General features: G+C 40.6%; 1 pseudogene; it reads left to right on the top strand.

Moving 5' to 3' along the window:
* The first annotated feature begins 13,550 nt into the window (after nucleotides 1-13,550).
* On the top strand, nucleotides 13,551-14,353 carry LOC118845005 (annotated as a pseudogene).
* Nucleotides 14,354-16,079: the final 1,726 nt, after the last annotated feature.

Below are 16,079 nucleotides of genomic sequence, written 5' to 3'. Positions count from 1 at the left end.
CTATTCGTGATGGTTTTTGGTCTATTTAGCCTTTGGTGAGGAGTTAAGTCTATGGGTTAAGCTAGGGGTTGTTGTTGAGTTGTTCAGTTGTGTCTGACTTTGTGACCCATGGACTTTCCCTATAGAATTTTCTTGGAAAAGATACTGGAGTGTTTTGCCATTTCCTTCTCTTCCGTGTCCCCATTTTACAGATGAGGAACCAAGGCAAATAGGGCTTGCCCAGAGTCACACAGCTATAAATGTCTGAGGCTGGATTTGAACCCAGGTCTTCTTGACTCCAGACCCAGTGCTCTAGCTAGTGTGCCACTTAGCTGCCCCATCAAGAAATAGTGGCCAGGGAAGTAGGTTTTTGCTTTGAACCTAAAAATCATGTCCTTGAAACAGCAATATTTAAGGAGTAGATAGATATACTTCTAGTGCAGTATCCCTCTGAGGGGCTAGAGAACAGAAGGGCCAATCTGATGGCCCCTTCACCTGATCTGCTCAAGGTAAAAATCACAGTCTCCCTTGGTGAGGGCTGGGCAGGATTCCAGAGATCTCTATCAATCATTGCCTCCTGTGAGCTGCATTTAGACAACCCTCATGGATATACACCTCTTATGTGGGCATGAGCATCCTATATAGACAAGGATTCGAGAGCCAGGGGCTCTTTCTGTGCTACTCTCCTGCTCCCCTTCAATTTGATTTAATTTTGTCTTGTTAGCAGCTGAAAAAACAGACTGATTACTCACCTAATAAGAATTTTAAAGGAATTATAATGTTTAAGTCTACTGTCTAAGTAAACTCTAGGCCTTGGGAACTAATGAACCTTTCCCTCAATCCATATGTTTATTTTTCTTCCACCATTTTGTCTGTTCTTCTTGTCCTCTGTCTATAGTTTCCTTTTCCTTTTCTTTCTCTTTGTCTCCTTCCACTATCTCTTCTTTCCTCCCACTTTCTCCCCTTCCTTACCTAATATGGATGTTAATTTATTTTTCATTGTATTTCTTAAATGAAGTTCTCTGTTTCCTGTTCTTAAATTTAAAAGCAGAGGACTAAAACACTTTATATTTCTCTAAGCAAAACATTAAATTTCTTTTTACTTAAATGTGTGTCTGGGTTGGTTTTTCTTTTTCGTGGATTCTCAATAGAAAATAGCTTCTCCAGGAAGGACAGCAGACCATGCAATTACAGATACTTTTCCAACTTTTCATTTTGGAGCTCCATTATCCTCCTTTTCAAAAAAACAACTATTAACCATTAATCATGTAAGAAAAAATGAATCATCTATCCTAGTGTTTATTTTTCCTGAATTACATTGTTTCTTTTAATTTAAAATTCTCTAATCCTAAAATGTTGGCTTATAGCAAAATGATTGCAGACTGTGTGTGCAGGTCTTGAGAAGCAGCTGTTGATTATTTTCCCATTAATTTCCCATTCAGCTATAATGAAAGAAAAGTTGTGTTTTGTTATTTTTTAAATATCAGTGATTAATTTGAACATGGTCTGGGAAATTGAAAGGGAGTAGGGAGGTAGGGGATCATCAGCAAACACTTGGCAAGTTTCCATTTACCTGAAGCTTCTCTAGCAAGGAAAGAAAATTTGGGGGGGGTGGGACAATAAGGGAAGGAAGGTGCCCTGGCAAAATACCCTTAAGGGCCCAAGCCCAAGAAGAACGGGAATATTACAGCCTCACTGCTCAGCTCTTCTCTGCCATGGGATTACATCAGCCAGGGAGACAAAATTTCTTTCTCTATGCTACCACCGTCTCATTGCAGTTTCCACCCAAAAACTAATTCTTCCCCAAAGTCGAACTGAAGCCGCAGAACCTACTCCTGCTGTTCCATTATCACAGTATTTTGGGACAGGCTCAAGACTTGACTCTTTGTCTTTGCTTCCTTTCCCTCAAGCAGCCATGATTCTGGCTCTTCTTTTCTTCTTCAACTCCCAACCCACCAAGGGAGGCAAAAGAAAGGTGCTGGGTTTTTATTTGTGTGGTTTGACTCTAGGCTTCCCCTGATCATCCAGAATCTTTAGTAAGATGTGTGTACTCTATGTAGTCTGATAGAGAGGTAACCTCTAGTGTAGGAGTTTCTCTTGCAGAATATTACACCAACCAAAGAAAATCAATCAAAAAGAACTCATAAAAGGACAAAGAAATGTAATACTATTGGTTTGAGATGGGGGGGGGGGGGCGGGGGTTGTTTGTGTGTATTTCTGGGTTTTTTGTGATTTTTTTTTTGATAGTGGCAAAATGAAAAGGTTACAATGCCAATAATTTAGAGCCCTATGCTAGGTGTTAGGGGAGAGACAAAGTTTAGATAAAACAGAAGCCCCTGTGCCTTTGAAGCTTGCAGTCTAGTGGAAGCTCTAGCTTGTTCGAGTTTCTCTCTCTCTTCCTTCTCCCTTTCTCTCCTGCCATAGATTTCAGGAACTTAAATGGAAAAAAAAAGTACATCTTTATTTTCACTAACCTTTGGTTTTCTTTGTCATCCTTTGTATTTTATGCCTTTAAAAATGTTACTCTTTGAAGAAGTCCGTATGGTTCGCTATACTGCCAACGTATTCCATGACACAAAAAAGGTTAAGAACCCCAGGAGAGAGTGGAGAAAGGAAGGCCTGAGTGGATGTTGTTGCCTCTGTATATGGGCAGCCAGATTTGAACTCAAGATGAGTTTTCCTGTATCTTTGCCAAGAAAACCCTCAAATGGTGTCACAAAGTGTTGGACGCGCCTGAAACAACTGAACAACTATCACAACAGTACAGGTTGGTAGTAAAGAGCCTGCTTTAGGTTGGTCAGATTTGGGTGTTGACTGTTGGCTATATAAGTCTGAGGCTCAAAAGATGGATAAGGACATGAGCTATAAAGGTCAGGAAGAAGATGAAGCAGTCATCATAGGAGACCAAGAAGTAAAGTTAAAGAGACAGAAGAACCAAGAGACTGATAGCTTTGAAGCCAAATAAGAGAGTACTTGGTAGGCATAGAGTACTAAAGAATGTTAAATGATTCAGAGGTTTTTAAAAAATCATTATCTTTTCTCACAAAACCTGGCTACCAAACTTCCCTATTTCTGTTGAAACACCGCAATTCTTTCAGTTACCAGGGGGTTTATAACCCAAGAATAATCCTTGATGACCCTCTTAATTTCCTTCATTCTCCTATATCTGATTACTTGTAAAGTCTTGTCACCTCTACCTACTCAACATCTCTTCTGTCTATCCCACTCTCCCCACTGATCCAGCTACCACCTTATTTCAATCCTTTATCATCCAAATAGTTGTAATAACTTCTTAATTGATTTCCCTGCTTCCATTTCCTTTCCTTTATATCTTTCACTCCCATTAACAAAATAATTCCCTTAAAGCATAGGTCTAAGACTTACCTACTCAAAAATCTTCAGTGACTCCCTACTACCTTCAGGATATGATATACGTATTTCTCAGTTTGGCATTTAAAGCCCTTCAGAGTCTGACTTCAGCCTGTCTCTCCAGACTCTCTAGCCCACCTCCCACTTCTATAACTGAAAAGGTTGTTCCAAAGTCTGGAATGCATTCCCCCTTTACTTACACCCAGAGGTATGCTGTTAATGTTTAATAACCAGCTTGGTGGGGGGGAGCGGGGGAGGAGAAAGTGTACAATACACTTTTAAATTTAATCTGCTAACACTTTTTCAGCTTAATTTAACATTTCTCTGCACTTTCTCAAATCTCGATAATCAACATAACAATAAACCAAGCCCTAGTAGCTTGGTTAGTTAGTAGCTTGGCAGTTCCCATGGTGTAAAAGTACACATTGAAAATTTAACAATGGGCTCTACCCAGTTCAGGCTGGCTGCAGCGCACTCCTTTTTCCACCTCTTAGATTCCTAAGCTTGAGCTTCAAGGCTCAAGTGAAGTGTAACCTCCTATGGGAAGCTTCTCCTGATCCCCTTAGTACTTTCTTCTTCCTCAGCTTACCTCATACTTGCTTAGCTTTATTAAATGTTGTATGATAGGCAGCTGGGTGGCACAATGCATAGAGCGCTTAAGTCAGAAAGCACTGGAGTCAGAAAGATCTGAGTTCAAATGGAGCCTCAGTCATTTGCTAGCTGTGTGACTGACTCTAGGCAAGTCACTTAACCCTTGTCTGCCTCAGTTTCCTTATCTGTAAAAAGAGGATGACCATAATAGCATCTACCTCCTAGGGTTGTTTTGAGGATAAAACAAGGTATAGTTATAAAGTGCCTAGCAAACCTTAAAATGTTATATTATTATAGCTTTTGTTATTATTATTATTATTCCTTTAGGAAAATGCAAGCTTTTTGAAGGGACTATTTTGCATCTTATTTTTGTTTCCCTAGATTCTAATAGAGTGTCTTGCACATAATAAACACTTAAAAATTGCTTGTCGAATGAATGAATGAAAAGAGAAAGACTACTGGATTTGGTTATTAAGTTATCAGTGACTTTCGAGTGAGGAGTTTGAGTAGTGTGGTGGTGATGAGATCTGATGGCAAGGTTACTTGCATTATTTGAACAGTTTTGAACTATATTGAACAGTAAGGACTTCATTAGTATATTAAATTACCTGAATTCTGGACAGTTAGATCAATCTGGAGCTTACAACCTGTTTTCTTATCTGCAAAATGAGGGGGTAGGGATAACTAGATAACCACTAAGGTCCTTCCAGTTCTAGATCTATAATCCCATGAAGCACTGAGATGGAGAGTATTAAAAATTATGTAGGATAATATGCCATGTGACCTCATGAAGGGAGACAGTAGGAAGGAACATTAGTGAAAATCAGCAGAGAATCTCTGGATTATGCTAGTGGCCTTGCATCTTTCATTTTTTTATTTTGCTGGAATGACTTAAAATGACAAAACGGGGTAGGAAGTGTGGAGGAGATGGCATAAACCTATAATTTCTAATTTAGAAATATTCCACATATGCTTTGCAAACCTTTCTCGATAAATTCCCATATATGTGTCCTCGGGGGTGTAACACACAAGTAAGGCTGAATAAATTAATAAATAAGTATGTGGAAATACACCGTTTTTCAATTTCATATTTTAACCATATTAGAAACCAAAAAATAAACATAAAAAAGAAGGGCAAGAGAAAGGACGGAAGGAAGTAGTAAAGAGAGAGGCAGGCTGGGTTCTGAGGTGTTGGTTAACTACTCTTTTCTTACCCCACAATTCATTTTGACTATGAGTTTCAGAAAATTATTGCCTATTAGTGACCTTTGAGATCTTCAGTCATTCTTTTCCTTTAAAATGATAGAAGATTTTCTATGAAAGTGATAGTAATAGTAGCCTAACAGTAGGAAAATTATTCTCTACCTGAAACTGCCATCCATGGTCAGAGCAATGTTACCCAGAGAGCCAGATACAGTGGAGCCCAGAGCTGGAAATTACCTATCCCAAGCAAGAACCTGAGACGGGAGCCAGCAGAGCTGGGTTACTGGTTCTTTCTCCTCTACTAATTGACTGTTAGGCTTGAGGCAAATCACTTAACCTTTCTGGGTCTCAATTTATACTCTGGGGAGAATAATAACTTCCTCGCTTACACCACTTGGTTGTTGTGGGAATTAGGTAATAGATGTGAAAGTGCCTTGAAAATTTAATAGGGGGTGGGGGGAGGGGTTGATTGAGAAAATTTGAAACAAAAAAAATTTTTTAATGAATGTTAAAAATTGTCTTTACATATAACTGGAAAAAATAAAATACTATTTTAAAGAGGAAAAAAATTTTAAAAGGAGAAAAAAGAAATTTTAATAGCACTATGCTAATATATTATGCAGCATTAGTATCAAAGAGAGCTGACTTGGAGTCAGGAGAGATGGGTTTTGAGTTCTGGCCATGCTACTTACTGTGGGCAAGTCATGTAACCTCTCAGTCTTAGTACACTCCAGACTTGCTCCTTCGGAGCAGAGCCTAATGCATGTTTTCCTCAGAGCTCTAGGATTACCCTAGAGGGGATTTTGGATGTCATGGGTCTATTGCTGTTGGCTTGAACCATCACCTGTTGTGTTTCCTGTCTAGTAGCCAATGATTGCCAGCACCTCAGCTTCTTTTAAGCACTTAACACTTACAGGCTGTAACAACAGTGCTGCTAGCAGCTGCTGTGGAGGTGTAAGACCAACAACCACCAGCACACAGGAGGGCTGCTAGCACAGGTTCTTTGATCTGCTTTTCTAAGGAAAGCAACTTTAAGGGGTTTACAATCTCACTTTAATTAAACATACATATATCATTCACTTAGTTCAGGGGAAAAGTCAGCACTCCGAACTTAAGAGAAAACACAAATAGAAATTACAAGAAGAACTTATATAAAAAGAACAAATAACACAAATCAGCAGACAGAGCTTCTGTCTGTCCATAGCAATACATACATAATTATCAGAGAAAGAAGCACCGTCATCTCGTTTTTCAAAGCCGGGGAGGCTCCTTAACGGCTACCCAAGAGTCTTGTTTGGCCAAGTCACAGGAACACTCTTCCAATGAATGAGGCTCCCCAAAGCAAAATGCTAACCTTAGAGGCTTTCTTGTGACTTAAGCAGATCATCAAAGACTCTTGATTCAAAGGCAAGACTCAATCAAAGGCACTTGATTGCCTTAGTGATGAGAAGAACGAGAACTCCAAAAGAAAAAAGAGTAAAACCAAAAGGCCCACTTCGCTTGCCATTACACAGGCATACCTCATTTTTTATTTTGCTTTGCTGTATTGCACTTCACAAATAATGCGTTTTTTTGTTTTTTTTACAAAGTGAAGGTTTGTGACAACCCTTCGTAAAGCAAGTCTGTTGGCACCATTTTCCCAACAGCACGTGCTTACATTGTGTCTTTGTGTCACATTTTGGTAAAAACTTTTTCATTATTATCATAGCTATTGTGGTGATCTGTGAGATGATTTTCAATGTTACTATTATATTTTTGGGGGGCACCACAAACCCTGCCCATGCAAGACAGTGAATTCAATTATAAATGTATGTGTTCTGACTGCTCTACCAACTCACTGTTTCAGGACTCTCCCTCTCCTCCTGCCTCCCTATTTTCTGAGATATAACAGTACTGAAATTAGGCCAATTAATAACCCCTACAATGTCCTCTAAGTGTTTAAGAAATTGTCATAGCCACAGCCAGTCTTCAGCAATCACCATCCTGATCAGTCAGCCGCCACCAACACTGAGGCACAACCCACCACCAGCAAAAAGATTACAAATAGCTAAAGGCTCAGATCATGGTTAGCATTTTTTAGCAACAAGGTATTTCTGAATTAAGCTATGTACATTTTTTTAGACATAGTGCTATTGCACACTCATAGACTACAGCATAGTGTAAACATAATTTTTTATGGGCACTGGGAAACCAAAAAATTCATGTGACACATTCACTCTATTATGATGATCTGGAATGGAAACTGCAATATTTCTGAGATATTCCTGTATTGGTTTTTACAAAAGGACATTTGATTGGAATCTGTAGAAAAAACAGAGGAATACCTACCTCCCCATCCAGCACCTCAGGGTGTTCTGAACTCTGTTCTTGCACCATTATGGCACTGGTATAACACCAGCCTGGGTCTGAAAGAAGCAAGCATTCATGCTCTCAACCTCTCCAGACCCAACTTCTCTCTGGTAAGGCCTCTACTTGTTCAGACTCTTTGTGACCCCATTGGGGGTTTTCTTGGCAAAGATACTGAAGTGGTTTTCTATTTCCTTCTCCAGCTCATTTTACAGATGAAGAAACTGAGGCAAAGAGGATGAAGTGACTTGCCCAGGGTCATGTAGCTAGTAAGTATCTGAGGTCACATTTGAACTCAGGAAGATGGATCTTTTTGACTCCAGGCCCAGCACTTTATCCACTGTGCCACCTAGTTGCCTGATGCCTCTTCCAATCCCCATTAAATACCAGAACTCAGAGCATGGCTGTCATTCTTCCCTGCCTTCTTCTGGCTATTGTAAACCTCCTATGTCTCACCCACATCAGCACCATGAGACTTGTTTTTTAAACTGTACGCGTTAAAAGCTTACCTACCCAGTCAGAGGTCTTCACTGGGTGATATGAACCAGAGAAACTTGTTCATAACCCTCTGGGACATGTGGTCCCCTGAATAACATGGGTTTCTATCTGGGGCCAGACATGCCCCCTTGCATGAAAAATAAGGATGATGATACTTTCACCCCACACTGAATAAGGTTGTTGTCAGGCGAGTGCTTCGTAAACAGCAAAGTGATATAAATTATTGCCATACGTAACATAATCTCTTCTTCTGGCAGCCACAGTTTCTCAAGAAACTCAGGTGAGCCTTTATCCCAGAGGCTCTTTATCCTAGAATCTGATCAGTTTCCACCCATCTCAACCTGTTTTTATGGATCAAGATGTGCCTGAAGCTACCACTGCCTCCCTCTCTCAACAAACAAACTCAGCACAAGGTGTACCTGATCAGCCTCATCTCCTCTTTCAATCTGTCCATTCTGTTGGAAGGTTACCAAAAGCCTGTAGAGTGTGGAGACAAAAAAGCCAAGTGGTTTGCATTCAATATATTGAAATTTAGCATTAGATGGATCAGCCTGTGGAGTCAGAATTTTCAGAGGTTTCAGGAGACTTTAAAATTAGGCATAAGCACCAAGCTCTTTAACAAAAATCCAGAAAGCTCTTGAAAGCGCTTGTCTTGTAGTTGTAAGCTTTCTAATGTAAAACCCAAGAAAGTAAAGTACTTTTGTAGGAGTGAGTAGCACTCCCTCCCCATCACCCATCCCATCCCCCCAAACCCCAAATCACAGCTCTGGGGCTCTCCCCTACACAAGGCCTCATCTGATCCACACCCCTCCCCCAACCTCCAGTTAGTAGTGTTCTCTCCTTAAAATTAATTTGTATTTACTTATATTTACTTTTCTACAAGTTGTATCGACCCTAAAGAATATAAGTTCTTTGAGGGCAGGGGCTGTTTACTGTTTCATTTTCATCTTTGTCTCTAGCCCCAGCACCTAATACAGTGCCTTGTGAACAGGGTTTAATAAATGTTTGTTGATAGAATTGAGTTTTAAAAAGAAAGGGAAGACATGGGGAATTAACATTGGAAAAAAACTGTAGTTATAAGCTATCCACATACCTGGAGGAGTGAAAAACTGAAAACCAGAGCGAGTCTAGCCCTAGTAAACTTCTGGGTGTTAAATCAATAGTGTCACACCAAGATTATGGCCAAATGCTTTGTCTAGCCTCATTCATATAAGGGCAGAGCTTTAAAAAAAGAAGCAGCCACCACTGACTGATATCATTGGCCCTGTGACTCCGGGCTTGAGCCAGGGCCATTCTTCAGCCCCACCTTGCAGGTACTCTGTGAACCATATCCTGATATGGTATCTCGACCGCAGCCACTGTCCTCATAGATTATTCTCAGCATAGGAGGTAGGCTATAGGTCATGCAGGATATGAGACAGTTAAGTGACCCAGTAGATAGAGCACCGTGACTGAAGTGAGGAGGACTTCAGATGTGACCTCAGATACTTAGTAGCTGTATGACCCTGGGCAAGTCACTTCACCCTTTTTGCCTCAGTTTCCTCATCTGTAAAATGAGCTGGAGAAGGAAATGGAAAACCACTTCGGTATCTCTGCCAAAAAAAAAAACCCAAACAAATCTCAAAAAAGGACACAAAGAATCAGACACGACTGAAAAACAACCAAACGATAACAAAGCAGGAAAAGGAGGATAGGTGAAATTCACTGGGAGCCAGTGGAGAGAAAGGATTTTCAATAAAGCTTTGTTGCATCAATCAATTAATTAATAATGGGAAATGAAAGCAATGTGGAGCAGTAAAACAAGCATGGGGTTTGGAGTCAGAAGACCTGAGTTCAAATGTGGCTCTACTACATACTGTCTGTGTGGCCTTGACCAAATCCCCTTCCCCTCTCTGGGCCTCAGTTTCTTAATTTGTAAAATGGAAGATTGGACTGGAAGGCCTACCTCTCCAATCCTTTCCAACTTTAAAACCTATGATCTTATTGTCACAGGCACCGAGTTTCATAAGCTCAGGTGTTCTCATTTAAACAACAACAATGGTAGAATGTTTTGAAGCTTTTGGAATGATGTAGGCCTCTTAGGGGAGGAGTTTGGGAGAGTCCTGGGAGGCTTCACAAAAGACAAGCAAGCAGAAAGCATGTTGGGACTCTCAGTAAACGGAACTTATATGTAACTTGCTCAACTGAATCAGGCTTCCCTCCCTTCTAGAGAACAGTTTGCTTTTTTTATTTGTAAACGTAAGAGTGACAGGAAAGCTTAAGACAAAGCAAATATAAATCAGGCTAATGTGGAGACAAAAAAAAAGAAAAAACAATGATCTTTTGAAAAGCCATTTTAGAAGCTAAATGGCACAAAGAATTCTGTTTCCCTGATCCAGGAATATTGGGTACATTATTTTTTTCCTATTTAAAAGCACTTTTCTCATTAGAAGTAGTCCATAGTGAATAATATGTAATTCTCCCACTGTCCTACTGTGGTCGCCTGAAGTACTTCTAAAATCTGTATTCCTCTCAAAAGAAATGGTCATTTGCCCCTTTATGTACAATATAATTTTCATCAAGTAGGTTGAATGTAACTATTCTAAAATTCTGTTATCATGAACAAATATATATTACTATGCAACTCAGTCATTTTATTAAGTATCTATTATGTGCAAAGCATTATGTTAGATGCTGGGGATATAAAGGAGAAAAAAGAGGAAACAGCTCTTGTATTTTAGGGGCTGGAGATGCTCCCATGTTCAGGGTACTATGTGAGTTTGCATTTCCTAAAACTATAGCCCTCTATAATGTGTTGAACTCAGTAGTTATCCAGAGGACAAAATTAGCTCAAGGCAAAAGCTTTTACAAATGTCATGTAATGTCACAATAAGAAAAATAGCAGGGGCAGCTAGGTGGCAAAGTGGATAGGACACCAGCCCTGGAATCAGGAGGACCTGAGTTCAAATACAGCCTCAGACACTTGACACTTACTAGCTGTGTGACCCTGGGCAAGTCACTTCACACTAATTGCCTTGCCCAAAAAAAGAAAGAAAGGAAAAACAGAAAAGTAGCATCAAAATATTTCTCCTGTGAATCTGAGGTAGACTCTCCTACAAGCCGTATTAATGGGACGAGTGAAGACACACATGGAAGGACTCACATGTAGGGGATATGTGGCCAGGAGGTACCCTGGATGAGCACACACGTAACACCACGGGACACACGTAGAGAGGCTTCTGATGCTGCTGACAACTACTGATGTCATCGGTGCTGCTCTTGCCCGGCCTTCTCTAGCAGTCTTCATTTCTGCTGGAAGCATTGCAGTCTGTGCTTCTAGGACACAGCTCTGCTGGATGTCTGTGGGATGCTACTTTATTGGATGCGTCTCTGCAGACATCGCTTGGCTATAGTCCCCACTGCCTCGGGCTTCGGATTTAGTTAAACTCCTCGGCTAAGTTACTGCTATGCTCTTTTAGCTTCAGTCAATCAATAAACATTTATTAAGTGCCTACTAGGTGCCAGGCACTGCATTGGGGACACAAAAAGGGGCAAACGACAACCCCTGCCCTCAAGGAGCTTACAATCTAATGGGGGAGACCACATACAAACAAATATATACAAAGCAAACTATATACAGGATAAATAGGAAATAATTAGCAGAGAGAAGGTGCTGCAATTAAGAGTGGTCGTCGGGAAGGCTTCCTACAGAAGATGGGATTTGATTGGGACTTAACGGAAGCCAGGGAGGTCAGTAATGGAGTGAAGAAAGAGACAGCCAGAGAAGATGCCTGAGCTTCAAGCTTATACACAAGCTTCTTCTAGCTCATTTAGAAAAGGCAGGAAAATCTTTGTCCTAGGACTAGTTTCTCTTGGAAACTTAGCTGTCAAGACTTTTCTTCTCTCTAGTAGGGGATTCTTAGCCTCAGGTACCAAGCTCCTTGTACTCAGTCAGAAACCTCATCCCAGCTTATGTTGAATATTCTATAAACTTTCCAGTTTTCATCTCTGAAAGTTAAACTATAAACCATTAATGGTTATTTGCCTAATAATTATCAAATTGGAGTTTGGGATTACCCAGTTTTTCAAACCTAAATCCCTCTTGCTCTATGGAGATGAGTGGACAGATAGAAGGTACAAAAGAAAGCTAAATCCTAGAGAGCAAAGTCATTACTTCTGTTACTGATTCAGGTAGATGGAGCCTGATGCTTTAGAGAAAACAACCAGAGACTTGAGAAGATCAGATTGTGGTATAGATGATATCTTCATGGTCACTCAAACTACATAGTAACTTGGCACATCCTGGCTCCACAGGTTTTAGTTCGGTTTCCTTTAAGAGGCAACACATGAGCTAAAGCTTGATGGAAGCTTAAGACTTTGGAGGAGAGAGGCAAAGAAGGCTTGTTCCAGGTCTGAAGGACAGTGCAAAGACAGATGGGAGGTGGAGTACTGAGTTCCAGGAATAGTAATTAAGCCAGTTTGGCTAGACTTTGGAGTATATGAAGAAGTATTAGGAAATAAGTTTGGAAAGATAGGCTGAAGCCAGCAAAGCTTTTTAAAAGTGAAACAAAGGAGTTTACATTTTATCTCCAAAGCAAAAAGAAGCTGCTGAAGAATCCTTTTTTATTAAGAGGCAATCAGGGTTAAGTGACTTACCCAGGGTCACACAGCTAATAAGTATATGAGGCTGGATTTGAATTCAATGCCTCCTGACTGCAGGGCCAGCGCTCTATCCACTGGGCCACCTGGAGGATTCTTGAGCAAGGGAATAACATGCTTAGATTTGTGCTTTAGTGGGTATTATTTTGGTAGCTGTGTAGAGATTGGATTGGAGAGGGGAGAGGATAAATTCAGGGAGGTCAATTAGGAGTCTATTCATGGTGAACTAAGATGATGGTCATGTGAGTAAGAAGGGAGACAGACTTGAGAGATGTCACATAAATAGAACCAAGAAAACCTGGCAACTGACTGAATATGAGGGGTAATGGAAAGGAAGAATGTAGTAGTTCACAGAGGAGCTAATATTTGAATTGGGCCCATTAACAGGTAGATCTAGGGGAAAGGCTTCTTCAGTCAAAGATAACAGCTTGAGGAAGTTACCAGAATATTCTGTCGGGCATTGTTAAAACGTTTGTTGGTTTTACTGAAATAGAAAATAACTTCCTTATTTTCTATTTCTTTTTTAGTCATTGTTACAAGTGATGGCTCTTGGGATAGGAAAAAGGGAGGGATATATTTGGGAATGAGGTGATATAAAAGAAAATATATCAAAATAAGTTATTTTGTTTTTGTTTTTTAGGTACATGGAATGGAAAGCAGGAAGCTTCTTGGGGTAACTAATGGTCATAATTATAGTTTGACTGAAGAATAGGTTGTGTGAACTTAAGTCGTGTGAACTAAGTCCAGAAAGACAGCTTAGGGTCACATGTTGGAGCCACATTTGAACCTTTAAGGCCTCATGGTGGCGGCGGTGGCGGCTTTGGGATGGTGATGGAGAGCTCATGCCCGGCGACCCCCCCATCCCTCCTCTGCTCCCCAGGCTGTGCGCCCCCGATACTGTCCCCACCCCGACCCCCGCCGGGAAGATGGTGAAGTATTTCCTGGGGCAGAGTGTGCTTCGGGGCTCCTGGGACCAAGTGTTTGCTGCCTTCTGGCAGCGTTACTCCAACACCTACAGCAAGCGTGTGCTGACGGAGGGCATTGTGCACCGGGAGGTGACTCCCAATCAGAAGCTGCAGTCCAGGGGCTTTTAAAGAAGACCAACCGCATGCCCCACTGGGCGGGGCGCTTCTTTCCTGCTAATGTAGCTCACTCGGTGTCCTATCGTGGGCCCACAGAACCAGAGCATGACCACTTTCACCTGGAACATCAACCATGCCCTGCTGATGGTGGTGGAGGAAAGATGTGCTTACTGTGTGAACCCTGACGGAAATCCAACGGGAGGCCTGGGTCTCCTCCAGTTTGTTTGGGGTCTGGAGGGCTGTGCAAGAGTTTGGCCTAGCTAGATTCAAAAGTTATGTGACCAAGACCATCAAAGGCTTTGAGTACATCTTGGCCAAGCTGCGAGGTGAAGCTCCTTCTAAGACACTTGTGGAAACAGCTAAGGAAGCAACTGAGAAGGCAAAGGAAGCTGGTCTGGCAGGTACGGAGAAGGCCAAGGACCTGGCCAGCAAGGCTGCCACCAAGAAGCAGCAGCAGCAACGGCAACACTATGTTTAAAGAAGTCACCCTACTGCTTCCCCTGCAACAAAAAGCCCTGCTGCCCTCCCAGATCGCCAGTACCCAAGGCTGAGAGCCTCTTGGCAAGACTTGGCATTGGGGCTGGAGCCCCAGCCCCTGAGACCATCAATGTAATGCAAGCCCACAGACAATCCAGCTATTGTCCCATTACCTGCCCTGTGTCTGAGTTGTAATTTATCATTAAAAATCAATTTTCAGTGCTGTCAAATAAAAAATGCCCATTTAAGGAGTTTATGCTTTATTTGGTAGGCTATAGGAAGCCATTGAAGGTTTTTGATCAGGGATTTACATCATTATTCTATAAATCTATCATCATAGCTCTATTTTGTGACAAATAATCTAATATCAGTATGTAAAATAGATTGGAAGAGAAGAAACTAAGTTGTTAGTACAATAATCTTGGTACGGTGTGATAAGAGATAGTGTGAACCCAGATTAGGGTAGTAGTAGTAGGAATAGAAAGAATTGAGAAATATTCTGGAGATGGCTCCTAATAATTGTGCTGGAAAAACATATACAGGTTATAGGAATGTACATGAGGATTCTAAGATTTGAACCTCGGTCACTGGGAAGATGGTAGTGCCTTTAACAGTAAGGTTTTGGGGAGTGATTTGGACACATAAATATGATTTTAGACATATGGAATGCCACGTAATGGTATGACGTTCAGATAACAATATCTAGGAGACAGTGAGAAATATGAGTTGGGAGCTTAGGGTCATTGCTAGAGATATGGATTTATCTCTATGAAATTATCTGTGTAGCCTATGGGACCCACCCATTCTGGATTCACATGGACTTTAGTTCAAATAGTGGATATTTTTTATGGTTATTCATTGTTTTTCTCCCACCCAGTTTGAAACTGGGAAGTTTTAAAGTCAATTCAGGTCTGCATATTCTCCATAGTAAAACATCTACTCAAAAATAACATCGAAGCAGAAAACATTTGAGTGAGATTGAAATCAGTGACTAGAGCAACAGGAAAATAATATCATAATTCCTGAACAAGTGGAATCTCATTCCTCCCTGAGTGTTTTGGGAAACGTATCCCACCAAACTTATTACTCTAATAATGCAGGTAGGTGAATGGTCTTTCTATGACTAAAATGAGGGATAGTGAACTCACTTAATGTTTGCGAAACGCTTTACATACATGCCATCTGATCTTCCTAAAAATAATAAGCATTGGCTCTTTTTGTGTTGGCAAAGAATTGGAAATTGAGAGGATGCCCATCAACTGGGGAATGACTGAACAAATTGTGGTATATAAATGTAGTGGGATATTACTGTGCTATAAAAAATGATGAGCAGATTGATTTCAGGAAAACCTAGAAGACTTATATGAGCTGATGCGGAACCAGGAGAAAATTGTACGCAGTAAAAGGAATACTGTACAGTAATCACCTGTGAATGACTTAGCTATTCTCAGCAATACAATGATTCAAGACAACTCCAAAGGACTCATGATGAAAATGCTATCCATCTCCAGAGAAAGAACTAATGGAGTCTGAATGCAAATTGAAGCATCCTATTTTTCACTTTCTGTATTTTTTTTGTGTTTTTTTTTCCCCTTTGGGTCTAGGTCTTCTTTTACAACATGACTAATATGGTAGTATGTTTTGCATGATTGAACATGTACAACCCATATCACATTGCTTGCTGTCTTAGGGAGGGGGTGAGGGAGGGAGAGAGAAAATTTGGAACTCAAAAAACATTTTTAAATGAATGTTAAAAATTGTCTTTATGTGTAACTTGGGGAAAATAAAATATTTAAAATAATAATAATAAGCATTATTAAGTATCCACTATGTGTCAGGCAAAGAGCATGACACAACTCCCAACTCTCAAGGAATATACATTCTTTTTAAAATTAC

Source organism: Trichosurus vulpecula, chromosome 3 (assembly GCF_011100635.1).
Source record: "Trichosurus vulpecula isolate mTriVul1 chromosome 3, mTriVul1.pri, whole genome shotgun sequence".
In the NCBI taxonomy this organism is placed as follows: Eukaryota; Metazoa; Chordata; class Mammalia; order Diprotodontia; family Phalangeridae; genus Trichosurus; species Trichosurus vulpecula.
The sequence above is the reverse complement of the archived record's forward strand: the minus strand, read 5'-3'. Positions and strand labels throughout refer to the sequence as shown.